The following is a 16001-nucleotide window of genomic DNA, read 5'->3' as shown; positions in this document are numbered from 1 at the left end:
TAAGCAAATTAGGAGGAGAATAGAATAGTTTATCTGCCAGATTAATGGAAAAGAGAAGAATTTGTGACCAAACAAAAAATAGAGAGCATTACAAGATATAAAAAGAGATCATTTTGATTATATGAAATTAAAAAGGATTTGCAAAAACAAAGCTAATGCAAACAAAACCAGAAGAAAAGCAAAAATCTGGGGAAAATTTTTGCAGCCAGTGATAAAGGCCTCATTTCTCAAACATGTAGAAAATTGACTCAAAAAAATAAGAATACAAATCATTCCACAATTGATATGAAAAAGCAGTTTTCACTTGAAAAAAATCAAAGCTGTCTATGATCATATGAAAAAATATTCTATACTCATTAGAGAAATACAAATTTAAACAACTCTGAGGTACTACTTCATACCTATCAGATTGGCTAATAAGGGAGAAAAGGAGAATGAGAAATGTTGGAGAGAATATGTGGAAATTAGGACACTAAGACATTGTTGATGGAGTTGTGAACTTATTCAACCATTCTGGAGAACAATTTGAAACTATGCCCAAAGTGCTATAAAAACTATGCATGCCCTTTGATCCAGCAATATTACTACTAGGTTTGGGTCCCAAAGAGATCTGAAAAATGGAAAAAGGAATTATTTGTACAAAAATATTTATAGCAATTCTTTTTTGTGATGGCAAGGAATCTTAGGTTGAGGGGATATTCGTCAATTAGGAAATGAATGTGGTATGTGAAGAGGATGATTTCAGAAAAATTTGAAAAGACTTACATGAACTGATACAAAATGAGCAGAATGAAGAAAACATTTTATACAGTAACAGTAATATTATACAATGATCAACTGAAAGGCCTAGCTATTCTCAGTAATTCAATGAGCCAAGACAATTTTAGAAGACTCATGATAAAAGAAAGAGCTGATGGAGTCTGACTACAGATTGAAGCATAGTATTTTTCATTTTAAACATTTTCTTCATGAGTTTTTTTCTGTTCTAAGTTTTCTTTCACAACATGACTAATGACAATATATTTTGCATGATTGCACAAGTATAACCTATATCAAATTGCCTACTATCTTAGAGAAAGGAGAGAGGGGAAAAGGGAGGGTGAAAATTTAGAACTCAACTTTTTCTTTAATATTAAAAATTGATTTTACAATAATTGAGGGAAATTTTTTTAAAAAGACATTTGGCCTGCGGATTGATATTCAGTGTGTTAATCCATTCAGAATAATTATAAATGTGGTTCTGATTTTTCATATGTAAAATCCCAAAATATGATATGACATCAGCATGTCTTGAATGAGGAAGAGAGGAAAAGAGTTATCTTTTTAGAAGGATTTTATGTCCATTTGATAGGTATAATAGATGGATATTTTCATTGTATTATGTACCATTGTATCATGTATCAATATATCATGAAATATACTACAGCTATGTATAGAGAAACAATTCTACTCTGCTTTAAGTTATATGTAGTGGAATTTACAAAGTAAGGTAGAAGATCTTAGGAAGATCTTGATTTTTTAAAATGTGTTGGTTGATTTTTTTTTGAAACTTTATACATTTCTTCATTATCTGGCTTTCTCTCCTGGATAGCTATCCTATGTAACAAAATATATATATATATATATATATATATATATATATATATATATATATATATATATATATATAAATTTAATTTTTAAATTTTTATTAAAGCTTTTTATTTTCAAAACATATGCACAGAAAATTTGTCAACATTGATCCTTGCATAGCTTTGTGTTTCACATTTTCCCTTCCTTCCCCCTCCCCCCTCCCCTAGATGGCAAGTAATTCAATAATCTTGATGCACAAGAAAGATCAGATCAAAAGGGAGAGAAAATGAATCAGAAAACACAAATGAAAAATAACAAAAAGAGTGAGAATGTTATGTTATGATCCACACTCAGTTCCCTCAGTCTTCTCTCTGGGTGTAGATGACTCTCTTCATCACGAGATCATTGAAACTGACTTCAATCATCTCATTGACAAATAATATATATATATATATATATATATATATATATATATATATATATATATATATATATATATATATATATATATACATATATATATATATATATATATATATATATATATATATATACATATATATATATATATATATACATATATATATATATTTTTTAGTTTAAGGAGGAGAGAAAAATCAGTGAAATTGAAAAAGTATTAAAAATATGTGCAATGTATTATATTTGCAGATCTTTCACCTCTGCAAAGAAATGAGATGGAGATTTTTTTTCATTTCTTTCCATCTATGTTTGTTCTTTATAGTTTTGCAACATTTACTTTTGATTGTGTGTGTGTGTGTGTGTGTGTGTGTGTGTGTGTGTGTGTGTATGAATGTAGTTGGTCTTTCCAATTATATTTCCAGGCACATTGTTTTATGGCCCTGTTGACTTTACTCATGTAGAGCTTTCCATGTTTTTCTGTATTCATTATGTTTATTATTTCTTATACCACAATATAGTATTACATTCATGTACCATACTTTGTTTAGCCACTCCTTGTCATTTAAATTTGTTAAGAATTGAAATGCAGTTTTTGTTTTTCTTCCCTGGTTATTTTTACCTTTTGAATCCAATTCTTCCTGTGCAACAAGAAATTTGGTTCTGCACACATATATTGTATCTATATAACATATTTAACATGTATGGGACTGCCTGCCATCTAGGGGAGAGGATAGAGGGAAGGAGGGAAAATTCAGAATAGAAGTAAGTGCAAGGGATAATGTAGAAAATTACCCATGCATATGTACTGTCAAAAAAAAGTTATAATTATAAAATTAATTTTTAAAAATGTAAATAAATAAATAAGACATGGTGCATTAAAATAAAAAAGGAATTGAAATACAGGTAAAGTATTTCTGCGGCTGCCTAGTCAGTATTCTTCCCTATTCAGAAAAAGAAGCTAAGAGCTTACAGGGAGTGAGATGACAAAGTTCAGGGGTCTCTAGATTATGTTACTAAGTCAGATGACAGTGACTGGGTTTCTAGAAGGCTTAGAGGCAGAGCAGAAAGTAATGCTTGTAGAATTTCAAGAAGTAGTAGTACATTATATGGTGGTCCTTTATCTCACCAAAAGATATAGAGTTGGTGATTCTCAGTTCTTCTAAGGTATGTAAGTAATCATGTAGTCCAGATGTATTGATAGAGAAGGGTAGCCTTCATGATAGATCTTTCTGCTGCACTTTGAGGGCAGATTTTGCGAGGCCCAGAGATAGGAGGAGGGAATGAGGGTAAAAAGCAAGGGAAGAAGAATGTTCCACTGTAGCAAGTCTTCTCACCATCCATTGCCCCATGCTGTAGAATTCTTTCATCCTACTTTATAATTATAAAAAGCAAAAGATGAGCATTTCTGGAACAAATCTTAGGACAGTTCTGAAAAGATGTCTTCCTTTCAGATTTTCTTCTTAGATTCCAAGAGGAAACTCTTGTAGGAAAACTCAATACAAACTCAACATAAAATAGCTTCTATAGCTTTATTTTATAGAAGGATCATTACATTAAGAACACAAAATTCACCTGAAATTTCAGAGATTCAAATATTTCATTATGAGAGCCTGAATTGGAAAATTGTCTTTCTCTTAAAATTATCAGATAGATGCTTCAAATAGGAAAATAATTTCATCCTCTTCACAATTATCAACACTAGGTTTACGTGTAAAATTCTTAATTCATTTTGAAAATTGTGACACATTTATTACTAAATCACATCTCCCACTAATTCATATTTACCACTATCATATCAATATAATGAAAAAATGTTGGGGGCAGCTAGATGGTGCAGTGGATAGAGCACCAGCCCTGAAGTCAGGAGGACTCAAGTTCAAATATGATCTCAGACACTTAACATTGCTAACTATGTGACCCTGGGCAAGTCACTTAACCCCAATTGCCTCAGGGAGAAAAAAAGATGTAGTATGATCTCCTGTAAACTAAATATCCCATAAACCTCATGGTTTCTATTCTTTGGGATTCAAATGACAATTCAAAATTATTCCTTAGTATAGTAGTACTATACTAACATATTACTTAATCAAAAATTACCAATAGAATTTATCTCTTATGAATAAATGAGGCATTAATTTATATTTGCCCTTATCGATGGAATTTGCTTTGTGAGGAGAAAGGCAAGAACATGTTAGCCTTAGTCCTGTTTGATTTCAGGTATGAGTCATAGGCAACCTATTGAATGAAACAATATTATAGCCAGTCTCAGAATTAACCAGGTAGGAAAATGTCTTGTGTCTTTAAATGGAAATTTCCTTTAAAAGGAAAATATTTTTAAACTACAGTAGTATCATTACATTTCACTTACTTTCAGTTGCCTCCTGATTTCAAAACAAGTTTTTTAGCACTTTGAAATTCACTTTCAATCTCAATCAGGACTTGCTTAATGTTTTTTACCTTGGTTGTTTAAAAATCATCAAGAGCAGAAGGTTAACTAAATTATAACTCTACTTAATTTTATTCTTTTGGGATCTGAAGGTGGTTTAGAATTTTCCCGTTCTGCCTTCTAAGAAGAAAAATTCACACTTTCTTCCTGCCATAAATTTATCCCAACTTTAAGTACAATTTTAAAGTATGTCTTTAATAAATGGGAAATTGAATCAGGAAGGTCTTTATCTTAGTCTTCCTAAGGTTTCCTCCCCAACTATTCCTCTATGACAGACATCCAATTTTGGGAGTTTATAAATGCTACTCCTATTGGGCTTCCGACATTTTTCTTAAATGACAGACTAGTAACCTTATAAGAGGTCAGACACTTATAACTGAAATCAAAACTTAGAATTATATTAAAGTCCCAGAAGATTCTACCTTGAATAACAAAACCTCATTAATTATACATTAGGGCTGGATATAGTTATTGTATATAACTATATACAATAGTATATATGTTGACAAACTGGAATGACCTGAGGAAGGGAATTAAGATGATGAAGAGCCTTGAATCCAATCATATTAGAATAAATTTAAAACATATTTAATCTGGAAAAAATGACACTCAAGGAAAACATGATAGTCATTTTCAAGTATTTGAAAATACTTCATTTACAGATAAATTTTCATATATTCAATGTAATTGGAGGCAAAACTCATTACATTAATATATATATATAGTTATATCTTAAAGTATGTCTAAATAAATATATGATAGGCTTTAAACCTCCCTTTGTCTGCTCTATAGATAGAATAAAGAAAGGGGAAGTACATCTGGCTACTTTAGGTGGGCTTCAGAATGCATCTTGCCAATATCAAAACCATTATAAGTTCTAGAAAAAGCTTTAACCCACTGAGTTTGAACAAGAAATATCCTGGAATGATTCACAGATTCTATTCTCTCAAAATTGTTGGGTTTTTATTTACTTATAAGCCATATGGTCCTTTTAATTTGATCTTTTGTAGTTTGAGTACCCTCTATTAGGTGTGCATGCATTTAATTCATTGCTATGCTTTCCTATGTTATATTCTTGATTAATTCTATCTTCAATCATTCTTACCCTAACTAGAGTTCTACCAAAACAGAATTTTGAAGTTATTTTCACTTCTACTGATTTCAATACAAGTTTTACTGTGCTTCTAATTTATTAAACAATTGATTTAACTACAGTAGTAACATTACATTTCATTTACTTTCAGTTGCCTCCTGATTTCAAAACAAGCTTTTTAGCACTTTGGGATTCACCTTTAATCTGAGACTCATAATCAGGACTTGCTTAATGTTTTCACCTTGGTTGTTTAAAAGCCATAAAGAACAGAAAGTTAAATTTTAACTCTACCTACTTTTATTCTTTTGGGATCTGAAGATGGCCTAAAACTTTCCTGTTCTGCCTTCTAATAAGAAAAATTCACACTTTCTTCCTATCATAAATTTGTCCCAACTTTAAGTATAGTTTTAAAGTATGTCTTTAATAAATAGACAATTTTCAGATAATGAAATTAAATCCACCTATAGTCATATGAAGAAAAAATACATGTGCAAAAATGTTTCTGTGGTGGCAAAGAATTGGAAAATGAGTAGATGCCCATCAATTGGAGAATGGCTGAATGTTATGGTATATGAAAGTAATGAAATATTATTGTTTCATAAAAAATGATAAGCTGATTTAAAAAAGATATACACAAACTGATGCAGAACAAAATAAGCAGAACCAGCAATACATTGTACACAGTAACAGCAAGATTGTGTTTTGATCAACTATGAAAGACAAAATTCTTCTCATCCATTCAATGATCCAACACAATCCCAATAAAGTTTGGATAGAAAACATCATCAGCAACAAGAAAGAGAACTATAGAGATTCAATGTAAACCAACACATGCTATGTTCACTCTCATGGGGTTGTTTTTTTCCTCTTGTTTTTTTCTCTTTTGTTCTGATTCTTCTCTCCCAATACGATGCATAAAGAAATGTGTATTTAAAAAGTTAATATACATGTTAATATACATAAAAAGAAAAGTTAATAAAAAATAAAGTATATCTTTATTATACATTAATATTAAAAACAGTTTCACAATGTTACCTCAAAACGTTATACTCACAGACTGGCTAACTAAAACTGCTTAGGGCTTAGCAAATTTGTTTCTTTTAAAATTCTGACTTGTGGAATCATTTAAACTCACTAGAGTTTTATTATAATTTCTTCTGTGTTATTTTCTAAGTTTTTCTTATTTTAACTCTTCTCTGAATTTTATAAAATTTGTATTTCACTGAATCCTGAACATTCTTTGATTAGCAAAAGTTCTTAAAATTCAAACTACACATTTAAAATCAATCTCTAGTAATTTTAAAGTTCCTTTTATGAAATAACTGATCTGTCAATTTACGTTTTCATTAAACTTTACAAAGTTTTCTGGTACCTCAAAATACAAAAAAATTTCAAAACATTTCATGATTTCCAGTAGACAATAACAAACTTAGTTTCTAATTATTATAAATCGTTATCTGTCTTTCATCTCTGTAAATGTCAAAGTGACTAACTAATATTGGAAATAAAGAGAGAAAAGAAAGATTTGTCTTTTCTGTAGACTTTTTGAAAAGTCTTACTTTTTATTCTTTCCCCATAGCAAATGACATGAAACAAGACAAACCCTTAGAAGCACTTCTCAGCATGGATTAGCACAAAGCATAGATAAGAAAGATAAGAAAGAATAGATTTCCCATTCTCTTAAAGATTTTCCTAATTGTGTAAAGTCTCTTTTTATTCAAAGCAAGGGACCCACCATTCCTAAAGTTAGTTCTATCATTCACAAAACAGACACACAAGGAACATCTAACTAGAATAACACAACGTTAAATCACACCTTTTTTCAAGGACATTTTGAAATTAGGATTTTTATTTGTCTCCTCTATTAAGTATACAACTTAGTACAGTCATGTGATTGGGTCCTGCTGTCAGCGTAAGATTAATTCTTCTTATTATTTGTGCTAATGTTTTTTAATAATCTTATCAATAAGAAAATGTAATTTTGTAACAATTTCAAATTGCTTCAGACTTATTTGTCAATTGGATTCACCCATTTAAAGTGCCTTTGTGTGTATGTACATATGTGTATATATGTATATATATATACATATGTGTACACATATGTATATATATGTACATATATGTGTATTTTTAAAGATGGATGCAATTTAGCAATGTTTTCCTTTCTCTTTTTAAATATAAGTTTATTTTCTATTTTTTTCCCTATTATTTCATGTTTCTATTATAGAATTCCACTTCTAAGTTTTTTGCTTAATTACATAAAAAAGAATTTTTAAAAAAGAGAAACGAATTGCCTCTTTTACTTCCCTAAATCCTTTTTCTTGCCTAAAAACTTTTTCTTTTCTAAAAGGGATACATTTCTAATCATGATTTTTAAAAAAATCCAACAAAACAAAACAAAACTCTTTCTTCTCCACTAATGTTGAGGATTCTCTCTATTTCGATGCTTTTTCTTCTCCAAAGTGGAGGTTACTTTAAGTTTGAAAGAATCTTAGCACTTCTCACTTAACAATTTCTGCAGACTAAAAAATTGGGTGGTTTTTCTAGTTTCACCTCAAAGTGGAGCTTTCCTTAACCTGAAGAGGATTTAGACTCTGAATTGAGAAGAGTCCAGGCCTCCAAATGGGCTCTCTGAAAAATCCCTTGGTGACCAGAACTCTTGCAGAAATACCTCAATGGGGACTACATATATACATATCTGAAGTCAGTCTCTCAGGTCCTGTCTTGGGGTACAAACCATTAAAATTGATTATCTTAAATAAAAAGAAAATTGAGGACAAAGTTACTAAGCCATCTATGCTTTAATTGGCAAATTTTTTTGCCCTGATAGTCATTAGAAACATTGATCTATATTTTTCTAGAAGATTGGTCATTTCCCTGATTTAATGGTTAAACAATATGTATCATAGAAGGAATTTGTGTATATCTGGTTTTTTTTTTACTATTTTTGTAAACAATTTCAGTAATATTGAAATTAATTCTTTGAATGTCTGGTAGAATTCAATTTTAAATTCATCTGGTCTTGGGTTGTTTTATTTATTTTTCTGAAATTGAATTATTTTTAAAAAATTATTTATTTTTCTCTTCACTTGAATATTACACACACACACACATATATATTCATGATTTTTCTGAGCTATTACTTTTGTTTGCATGTTATTGAGCAAAATGATTTCTGAGGGTTTCATTTATTATGAAATCTCCCTTCATTTTTTGAAATTGATTATTTTTCTAAAATCAGATGCACTGTTTTATTATTTTTCTAAAACACTAACTTCGAATTTCATCCATTTAAGAAATTTTATTTTTGCTTTCAGTTTCATTAATTTCTTCATTGGTTTTCAGAATTTCTTGTTTAATTGGGTTTTTAAAATTTATTGTTTTTAAATCTTTTTCAGTTGTATGTCTAATTCATTGATCACTTCTTTTTTTGTTATTGATTAAAGAGTTCAGAGACATAAATTTTCCTTTCTGGACTGCTTAGCTTCATCTCAAAAGTTTTGGTATGCTGCTCTCATTTTCTTTGATGAAGTAATCTGTTGTTTTTGTAATTTATTCTTTGACCTATAAATTCCTTAAGACTGAATTATTTAGGCTTTAATTAATTTTAAATTCTTTCTTTAAAAGTCCTTGATTAAATATCTGTTTGTTTGTTTTTTTTTTTTTGCTGAGGCAATTAGGGTTAAGTGACTTATCCAAGGTCATACAGCTAGGAAGTGTTAAGTGTCTGAGACCATATTTGAACTCAGGTCTTCCTGAATTCAGGGCTGGTGCTCTGTCTATTATATCAACTAGCTGCCCTGAGATCATGATTGTTAATCCATTTTTTGAATTCATATGATGCATAGAGATTTTGTTCTAGTGTTTTACTTTAGTTATATAAATCTTAATATTTCATGTACCCTTCTTATAAACAATATATTGTTGGATTTCCCTTTTTAAATCCATTCTATTCTCTTTTGTTTTATTATTGACTTCATCTTATTCATGTTCAAGATAATGATGGGGGTTGAAGTCCCTTTAAGATTCCTTTCTAATTGCCCAACTCAGGCTGACCTTGATTCACAAATCCTGGTCAAAGGCACCCTTTGAATATCCGGGCCCAGCCCCCACCCTCAGCTCAGCTTCCCCCAGCCCTCACCTGATCCGAGCTAACTGAAAAGCCTGCTGAGAACTTAGGGGTACCCCTATCATCTTTTGGGTATAAAAGAGGTGAGCCTGAACGCTCTCATTGCAGGAACCCTCCCAGCCAACACATGGTATCCTTCCAGCCATGTAAGGATTCTTGCCCGCCTAGCGGCCACTTCGGCCCTGGCATCTTTCTAACTGAACTTTACTTCCAAATTTCTACAATAAACCTTTTATTTATCAATCTAGGTTTTCAGGCCTGTAAATTCATTTTACAGGGGACACTGCACCTCATGGGATTATCTATGCCCCGAGAAATGGGGTTGTACTTGTGTATATATCTTTCTATCCTGTCCTCTTATGTTTTTCTCTCTTCCCTTCCTCATATTCTTATTTACAAAAAAAAAAAAAAAAAAAAAAAAAAAAACAAGGTGGTAAAAGAAAATTTGTGGTTAACACTACTGATCTGTAAGTAAACTGATTCCACCTAGTCCTATACCATAGATGCTAAGTTCTTTCTTTTCTTTCATTCTCACTCACATTTTTCACACTTTGATATTGAAATTTATTTTGTTCATTGGTCAATTCATATCCTCCCTTCTTAAATTCTCTACATTCTCAGTTTCTTTTTTTCCACCCTATTTCCCCTGTTAAATTTAATGTATTTGTACACAAGGAGAGGAAAAAGAGAGAGGGGGGGGGGGGGGAGGGGGGAGGAGAGGAGAGATGAGAGAGAGTGAGAGAGAGAGGAGGAGAGGAGAGAGAGATGAGAGAGAGAGAGAGAGAGAGTAGAGAGAGGAGAGAGAAGAGAAGAGAGAGAGAGGAGAGAGAGAGAGAGAGAGAGAGAGAGAGAGAGAGAGATGAGAGAGAGAGAGAGAGAGAGAGGAGAGAGAGAGAGAGAGGACTGAGAGAGAGAGAGAGAGAGAGAGAGGATGAGAGATGAGGAGAGAGAGAGAGAGAGAGGAAGAGGAGAGAGGAGAGAGAGAGGAGGAGAGAGAGAGGAGAGAGAGAGAGTGAGAGTGAGAGGAGTGAGGAGAGAGGAGAGAGAGAGAGACTTAGAGAGTTAAACCCTCTTTCATGTGATTCAAATGTACATGAGGTTCATATGGTGGCCACTCTTACCACTGCTTTTATGTTTCTTTATATACTTTGTTTCATGTATCTAATTATGTGAAATAAATTGTTTTTTTCCTTCCTTTTTCTTTATTCCCGAGTATATTCCTTTCCCCCTATCTTTTCCTTCTTTTCTTAAGACCATCCAAACTACTCCCAGGTTACATGTTTTGTCTTATTCTTCTCCCTCTATGATCCTTGAAAGCTTTAGGTTCTGAAGGGACACTTATTTGCGTCTTCTCCCACCTGGTTACAATGTAAGGCATTCTATAGCTATTTTCAGGAGCTTAAATGGATTTACCTTTCTAGTTTCCTCTTAACTCCTATGTTTCCATTTTAAAGCTTCTACTTGACTTTGATCTTTTCATCAAGAATGATTTAAAAGTTCTCTGTTCATTTGGAACTATTCCTAAAGGGCTATAAAATAGTGCATACCCTTTGAACCAGCAGAACTAGCTCTGTAGCCCAAAGAAATCATGAAGTGGGAGAGAAGATCCACATGAGCAAAAATGTTTGTAGTGTCCCTTTTTGTGGTAGCAAAGAATTGGAAAATCAGTAGATGCCCATCAACTGGGGAAATGGCTGAAGAAGTTATGGTACATGAACGTAAAGGAATATTATTCTTCTATTAAAAAATTGTAAGCTAATTTTAAAAAGGCCTGGAAATTTTTATATGAACTGGTGATGAGTGAAACAAGCAGAACCAGGAATAACAGCAAGATTGTGGGGTGATCTGACAGACTTGATTCATCTCAGAGGTTCAGTGATCCAAGGAAATCCCAATAAACTGTGTAGAAAACGTCATCCAAATCCAGAGAGAGAACTATGGAGACTGAATATAAATCAACACATTGCTATGTTCATTTTTTTTTCCTTTTTTCTTCTTTTTTTTTTCCTCTTTCCTTTTGGTTTTCCTCTCCCAATATGATTCAATAAGGAAATATGTAAAAAAAAAATACATATATAGCCCAAAAAAATTAATTAATTAAAAATTTAGAAATAAAAAAGTTGTAAAACACTTTTTACACAAATAAAGTCACAGCTAAACAATTGGAAAAATAAAAACAATTAGTTGTCTGTTCCATTAAAGGCTTTCCCACCCCACTCCCATTGATCAGTGTTACAGGGTAAGTTATTTTCCATAGTAAGTCTTGATCTTTTGTAATATTTCCTTCCTAGCTCTCTTCTTTATAGCTGTCAAGTCTTGTGACTCTTTCTCTGATTCCTTATAGCTGATTTTGCTATATTTACATTCCTGGAAATTTCTTTTAGGGTTTCTTTCAAGATGACTAATGAATTTTATATATTTTTACTTTATCTTTTAGCTCTAATATATCCAGGCAGCTTTCTTTTATGATTTGATTTCATAAATCATTCATTCCAGGTTTTTCTTTTATCATCATTTTCAGAGACTCTAATAACTCTAAGATTATATCTCCTTGACTTATTTTCAAGGTCAGTTGTTTTTACAGGAATTATCTTACATTTCTTCTATTTTTTTTCTTTTGCTATTATTCTATCTTGTGGAGTCATTGCTTTCTCTTTGGTTCATTTTAATGTTAAAGGAGTCTGTTAGTTTGGATAAATGTTATCACTTTCTGTCCTAAGCTATTAATTCCCCTTCCTTCTAGCATAAAGCAAATGATGATTGACCATATGATATGGTCATGGCATGATATAACCATATGATGATATATCATAATAATTCATACTTCTCACAGGAAACATATTGACATTTATTTACTCTATGATCAGCTCAATTATTTCAATATACTTTCACATTGGAAGATCTAGGTTCCAGAGAACAACTACCATCATATGGCTATATTCAAATTCTCTCCTTGCACTAGAATAATGCAAAGCACTTAGCAGAGGGTCCAGCACATAGTGTAAACATTATATAAATTTTAGCTGCTACTACCTCTACTACTGCTATTGTTTCAAAATTTGCAGAATCAAAGAATTAATCACTTAGTGGCCTGCCTAACCATAATAAGATCTTTATCTTTAGCTAGACTAGTTCTTGTGCAACAGGCCTTTATTCCCAAACTTACACTCAAAGTTGGTATTCTGATGGCATAATCTTTGAAATTCTAGGTTTTCCTAACCCAGAATGAATCAAAAGTGGAACTTAGAAGAGACTAATTCTTTTTTCCCATTTTTCTAAATCTATTTTTTAAGAAGTAGTTTTCTTCAGTATATTTTTTCCATTTCACTAAATGTTTTTTTTTTGAGAAAAATTTTTATTTCTGATAAATTTCTCATTTCTTTTTTTTATATTATTATTATACCTTTTTATTGACAAAACATATGCATGGGTAATTTTTCAACATTGATCCTTGCAAAAACTTCTGTTCCAACTTTTCCCCTCCCTCCCTCCACCCCCTCCCCTAGATGGCAGGCAGTCCCATACATGTTAAACATGTTAAAGTATGAAGTGGAAAAGCACCCCAAATGGGACCGTGAGAAACATAATCTTGGATCTTTGTAGTTAGAAGTTTATTATTAGTTCTTCACTCCTACTGCAGATGGTATTCTTACACCTCCAGATGTGCTATCCCGAGAGATCTGAGTCCTTGACAACCTGATAAGCTTAAAGAAATATTCCTTGCTGCTGCCTGAGAATGACTCCCTTAGAGTGATAACTTTTTTTGCCTCCTGTTTAGAATAGAAATTCCTTTATTATGTCAAATGTATCAAGAAACATTTGATGTCTCTCTCTTCTTTCTATAAATACTACTCTTTCGCTGACTCCCCTGTTCTGGTGGGGTGCAGTCGCTAGCTAGCAATAAACACTCTTAAATTTTCATTATTTTGGGTGCCCTGTTTTTCTCTCATTTGGGTACTTCGATTGGAGGCTCCAGCAAGACAGCCTTTGGCTCTGTTTTTTTTTTTTTTTTTTTTTTTTTCTCCTGAGGCTGGGGTTAAGTGACTTGCCCAGGGTTACACAGCTAGGAAGTGTTAAGTGTCTGAGACTAGATTTGAACTCAAGTCCTCCTGAATTCAGGGCTGGTGCTCTATCCACTGTGCCACCTAGCTGCCCCCTTTTGGCTCTGTTTCCACATCCAGTCCTTTTCCCTGGAGGGTTGGGGGGTTACCGTCTCCAGAGTGTGGCCAACAAGAGACATTCCTCGGCCTTGGACTTTGGTCATCCACCCTTGCAGACCAGGAAAGAAGACATAAATTCAACTCAATTGGTTTTGAGCGTTCTGGGAACCGGTTTGTTTCTGGGTGAGTACTTAAGGATTGTAGGTCGTTACACTGGATGCAGCAATGAGTAACGCCTACCGGCCTCCACAGGATGCTGTTGGAGTGCCTTGGCTGGTTTGGTTGTCTGTTGTGTTCCGGAATTGTTTGTTTACTGTCATTTTGTGTTTAAGTGTACTTGTGTCTATCTGGTTCTGTGTACCAGTGGCAAAACTCTGGTTCTGAGTGCCATTTGGCACTATCTGGTTCTCTGGGTATTCTCTGAGAAGGCAGAGGAATCAAACCGAGGCTTGGAAGCCTAAAAAGCTCTGTTTGGATTCTGGGAGGGAAGACTCTCGAGCTGCAACAACTTCCCTCAGAGCTATTCTAAAGTTTCTGGAGAGCCCCTAGTCTGTATATGTTTTTGGTTTTGTTTTCTGAGGCTGGGGTTAAGTGACTTGCCCAGGGTCACACAGCTAGGAAGTGTTAAGTGTCTGAGACCAGATTTGAACTCGGGTCCTCTTGAATTCAGGGCTGGTGCTCTATCCATTGTTCCACCTAGCTGCCCCCCAGTCTGTATATGTTAAATGTTGGTTTAATGTTGTAATTGTGCCCCTATGTCTGTGTGATTTTTATTCTGTGTTTGTCGTGTTTGTCGACTTGTTTGTCGTGTTGATTTAAAGAGCTCTGTTAAGTTTTAAGAACACTGGTTAAGAAATTTAGCAATTGAGGGGCAGAGAAAAAGAGAAAAAGGAAGGATTTTAATGGAAGGATTTCTGTGTGGGGAAGCTTGAGTGGGAATAGGAGGGAATCTTTTGTGCAGTGTCCAAACAAAAAACTAAGTGTTCCAACCTTTTTTTTATCAAGTTGCAGCTGGCTGACAGGAGACAGCCTACATTTGTTTTTGTTTTTGTTTTTGGCTTTTTTTTTCTGGATACATGATTTCCTTGGTTAAGGAATATAGTCATAAATGTGATCTATAATTTAGTAAAGTTATTTTTAAAAGTTTAATTGATGTTTTAAAGGATCTCAGATTCTTTTATGTGATATTAGAATATTCTGTATAAGTTTTAATTGAGTGTATCGATTGTATGCCCATCATTTAAAGGACTTCTGAAAATAATAGTTTTTTGTCCTTTTGAAAATGTTTCTATTACAGGCAATATGTAATTTGAAATTTTTCTGTGTATTAGATATTTTAAAGCAAAATGATTTATGTAATGTTCAATTTATGACATTGCCTACTTAAATATGAATGATGAGTGGCGAACATACTGGGACAAATTTCTTATTGTTATCAATATAAGGTCATGGTAAATACCTGTTTGGGATCTATCTGGAACTTTGTTCATTGGAATTTGTTATTGGAGGTAAAATTTGTTGGGCTTGTAATTAATATTTGTAGGGAATTTTTAAGCTCCACTCTCTGATGGTTAGTGGGACAGTTACCTGGAGTATTACTAAGTTAAAGCTACTTTACCCTGTGTCCTGTATGTGCTGAAGGATCAATTTTTATATTATGTTATAGTCATATTTCCTATGCCCAATAGAAGTCAATGGTCAGTAGAATTTGTTAATGCAGTTCAATTATGTCATACCTTGCTATTTCCAATCTGGTTATATGTAATCATTATATCCTAAATACTTAGGCAAATGAGTGTTTAGCCTGGTCATCTATATATTTGTGTCTGAGGATATTCAGGTTTTTTTGTTTTTTTTTGAGGCTGGGGTTAAATGACTTGCCCAGGGTCACACAGCTAGGAAGTGTTAAGTGTCTGAGACCAGATTTGAACTCAGGTCTTCCTGAATTCAAGGCTGGTGCTCTATCCAGTGCGCCACCTAGCTGCCCCTGATATTCAGGTTTTTCTTCTTCTAAATGATGAGAGGACAATTAACAGTGGTCTGTGAAACCTAACTGCTGTTTTTATTGGGACTATAGCTGACAACCATTTGGCTGTCCTGTGAGACAAGCATGCTTCTTTACATGGGCAGCTGTTGGCCGGTCTATTTTGGCCTCCGCACATCTTGCAGCAGTTCTTGTGG

At 33.0% G+C, this 16001-nt stretch overlaps 1 protein-coding gene across 2 annotated transcripts in view; it reads left to right on the top strand.

Annotated features, from left to right (window-relative positions):
• The window catches only part of CD7 (CD7 molecule), a 33734-nt gene that overhangs the window by 2395 nt on the left and 15338 nt on the right, over positions 1-16001 (top strand). The window lies entirely within an intron of this gene.

This window comes from Sminthopsis crassicaudata, chromosome 4 (genome assembly GCF_048593235.1).
Source record: "Sminthopsis crassicaudata isolate SCR6 chromosome 4, ASM4859323v1, whole genome shotgun sequence".
Classification (NCBI taxonomy): domain Eukaryota; kingdom Metazoa; phylum Chordata; class Mammalia; order Dasyuromorphia; family Dasyuridae; genus Sminthopsis; species Sminthopsis crassicaudata.
Note: the sequence above shows the minus strand (reverse complement) of the source record. Positions and strands in the feature narration are given on the sequence as shown.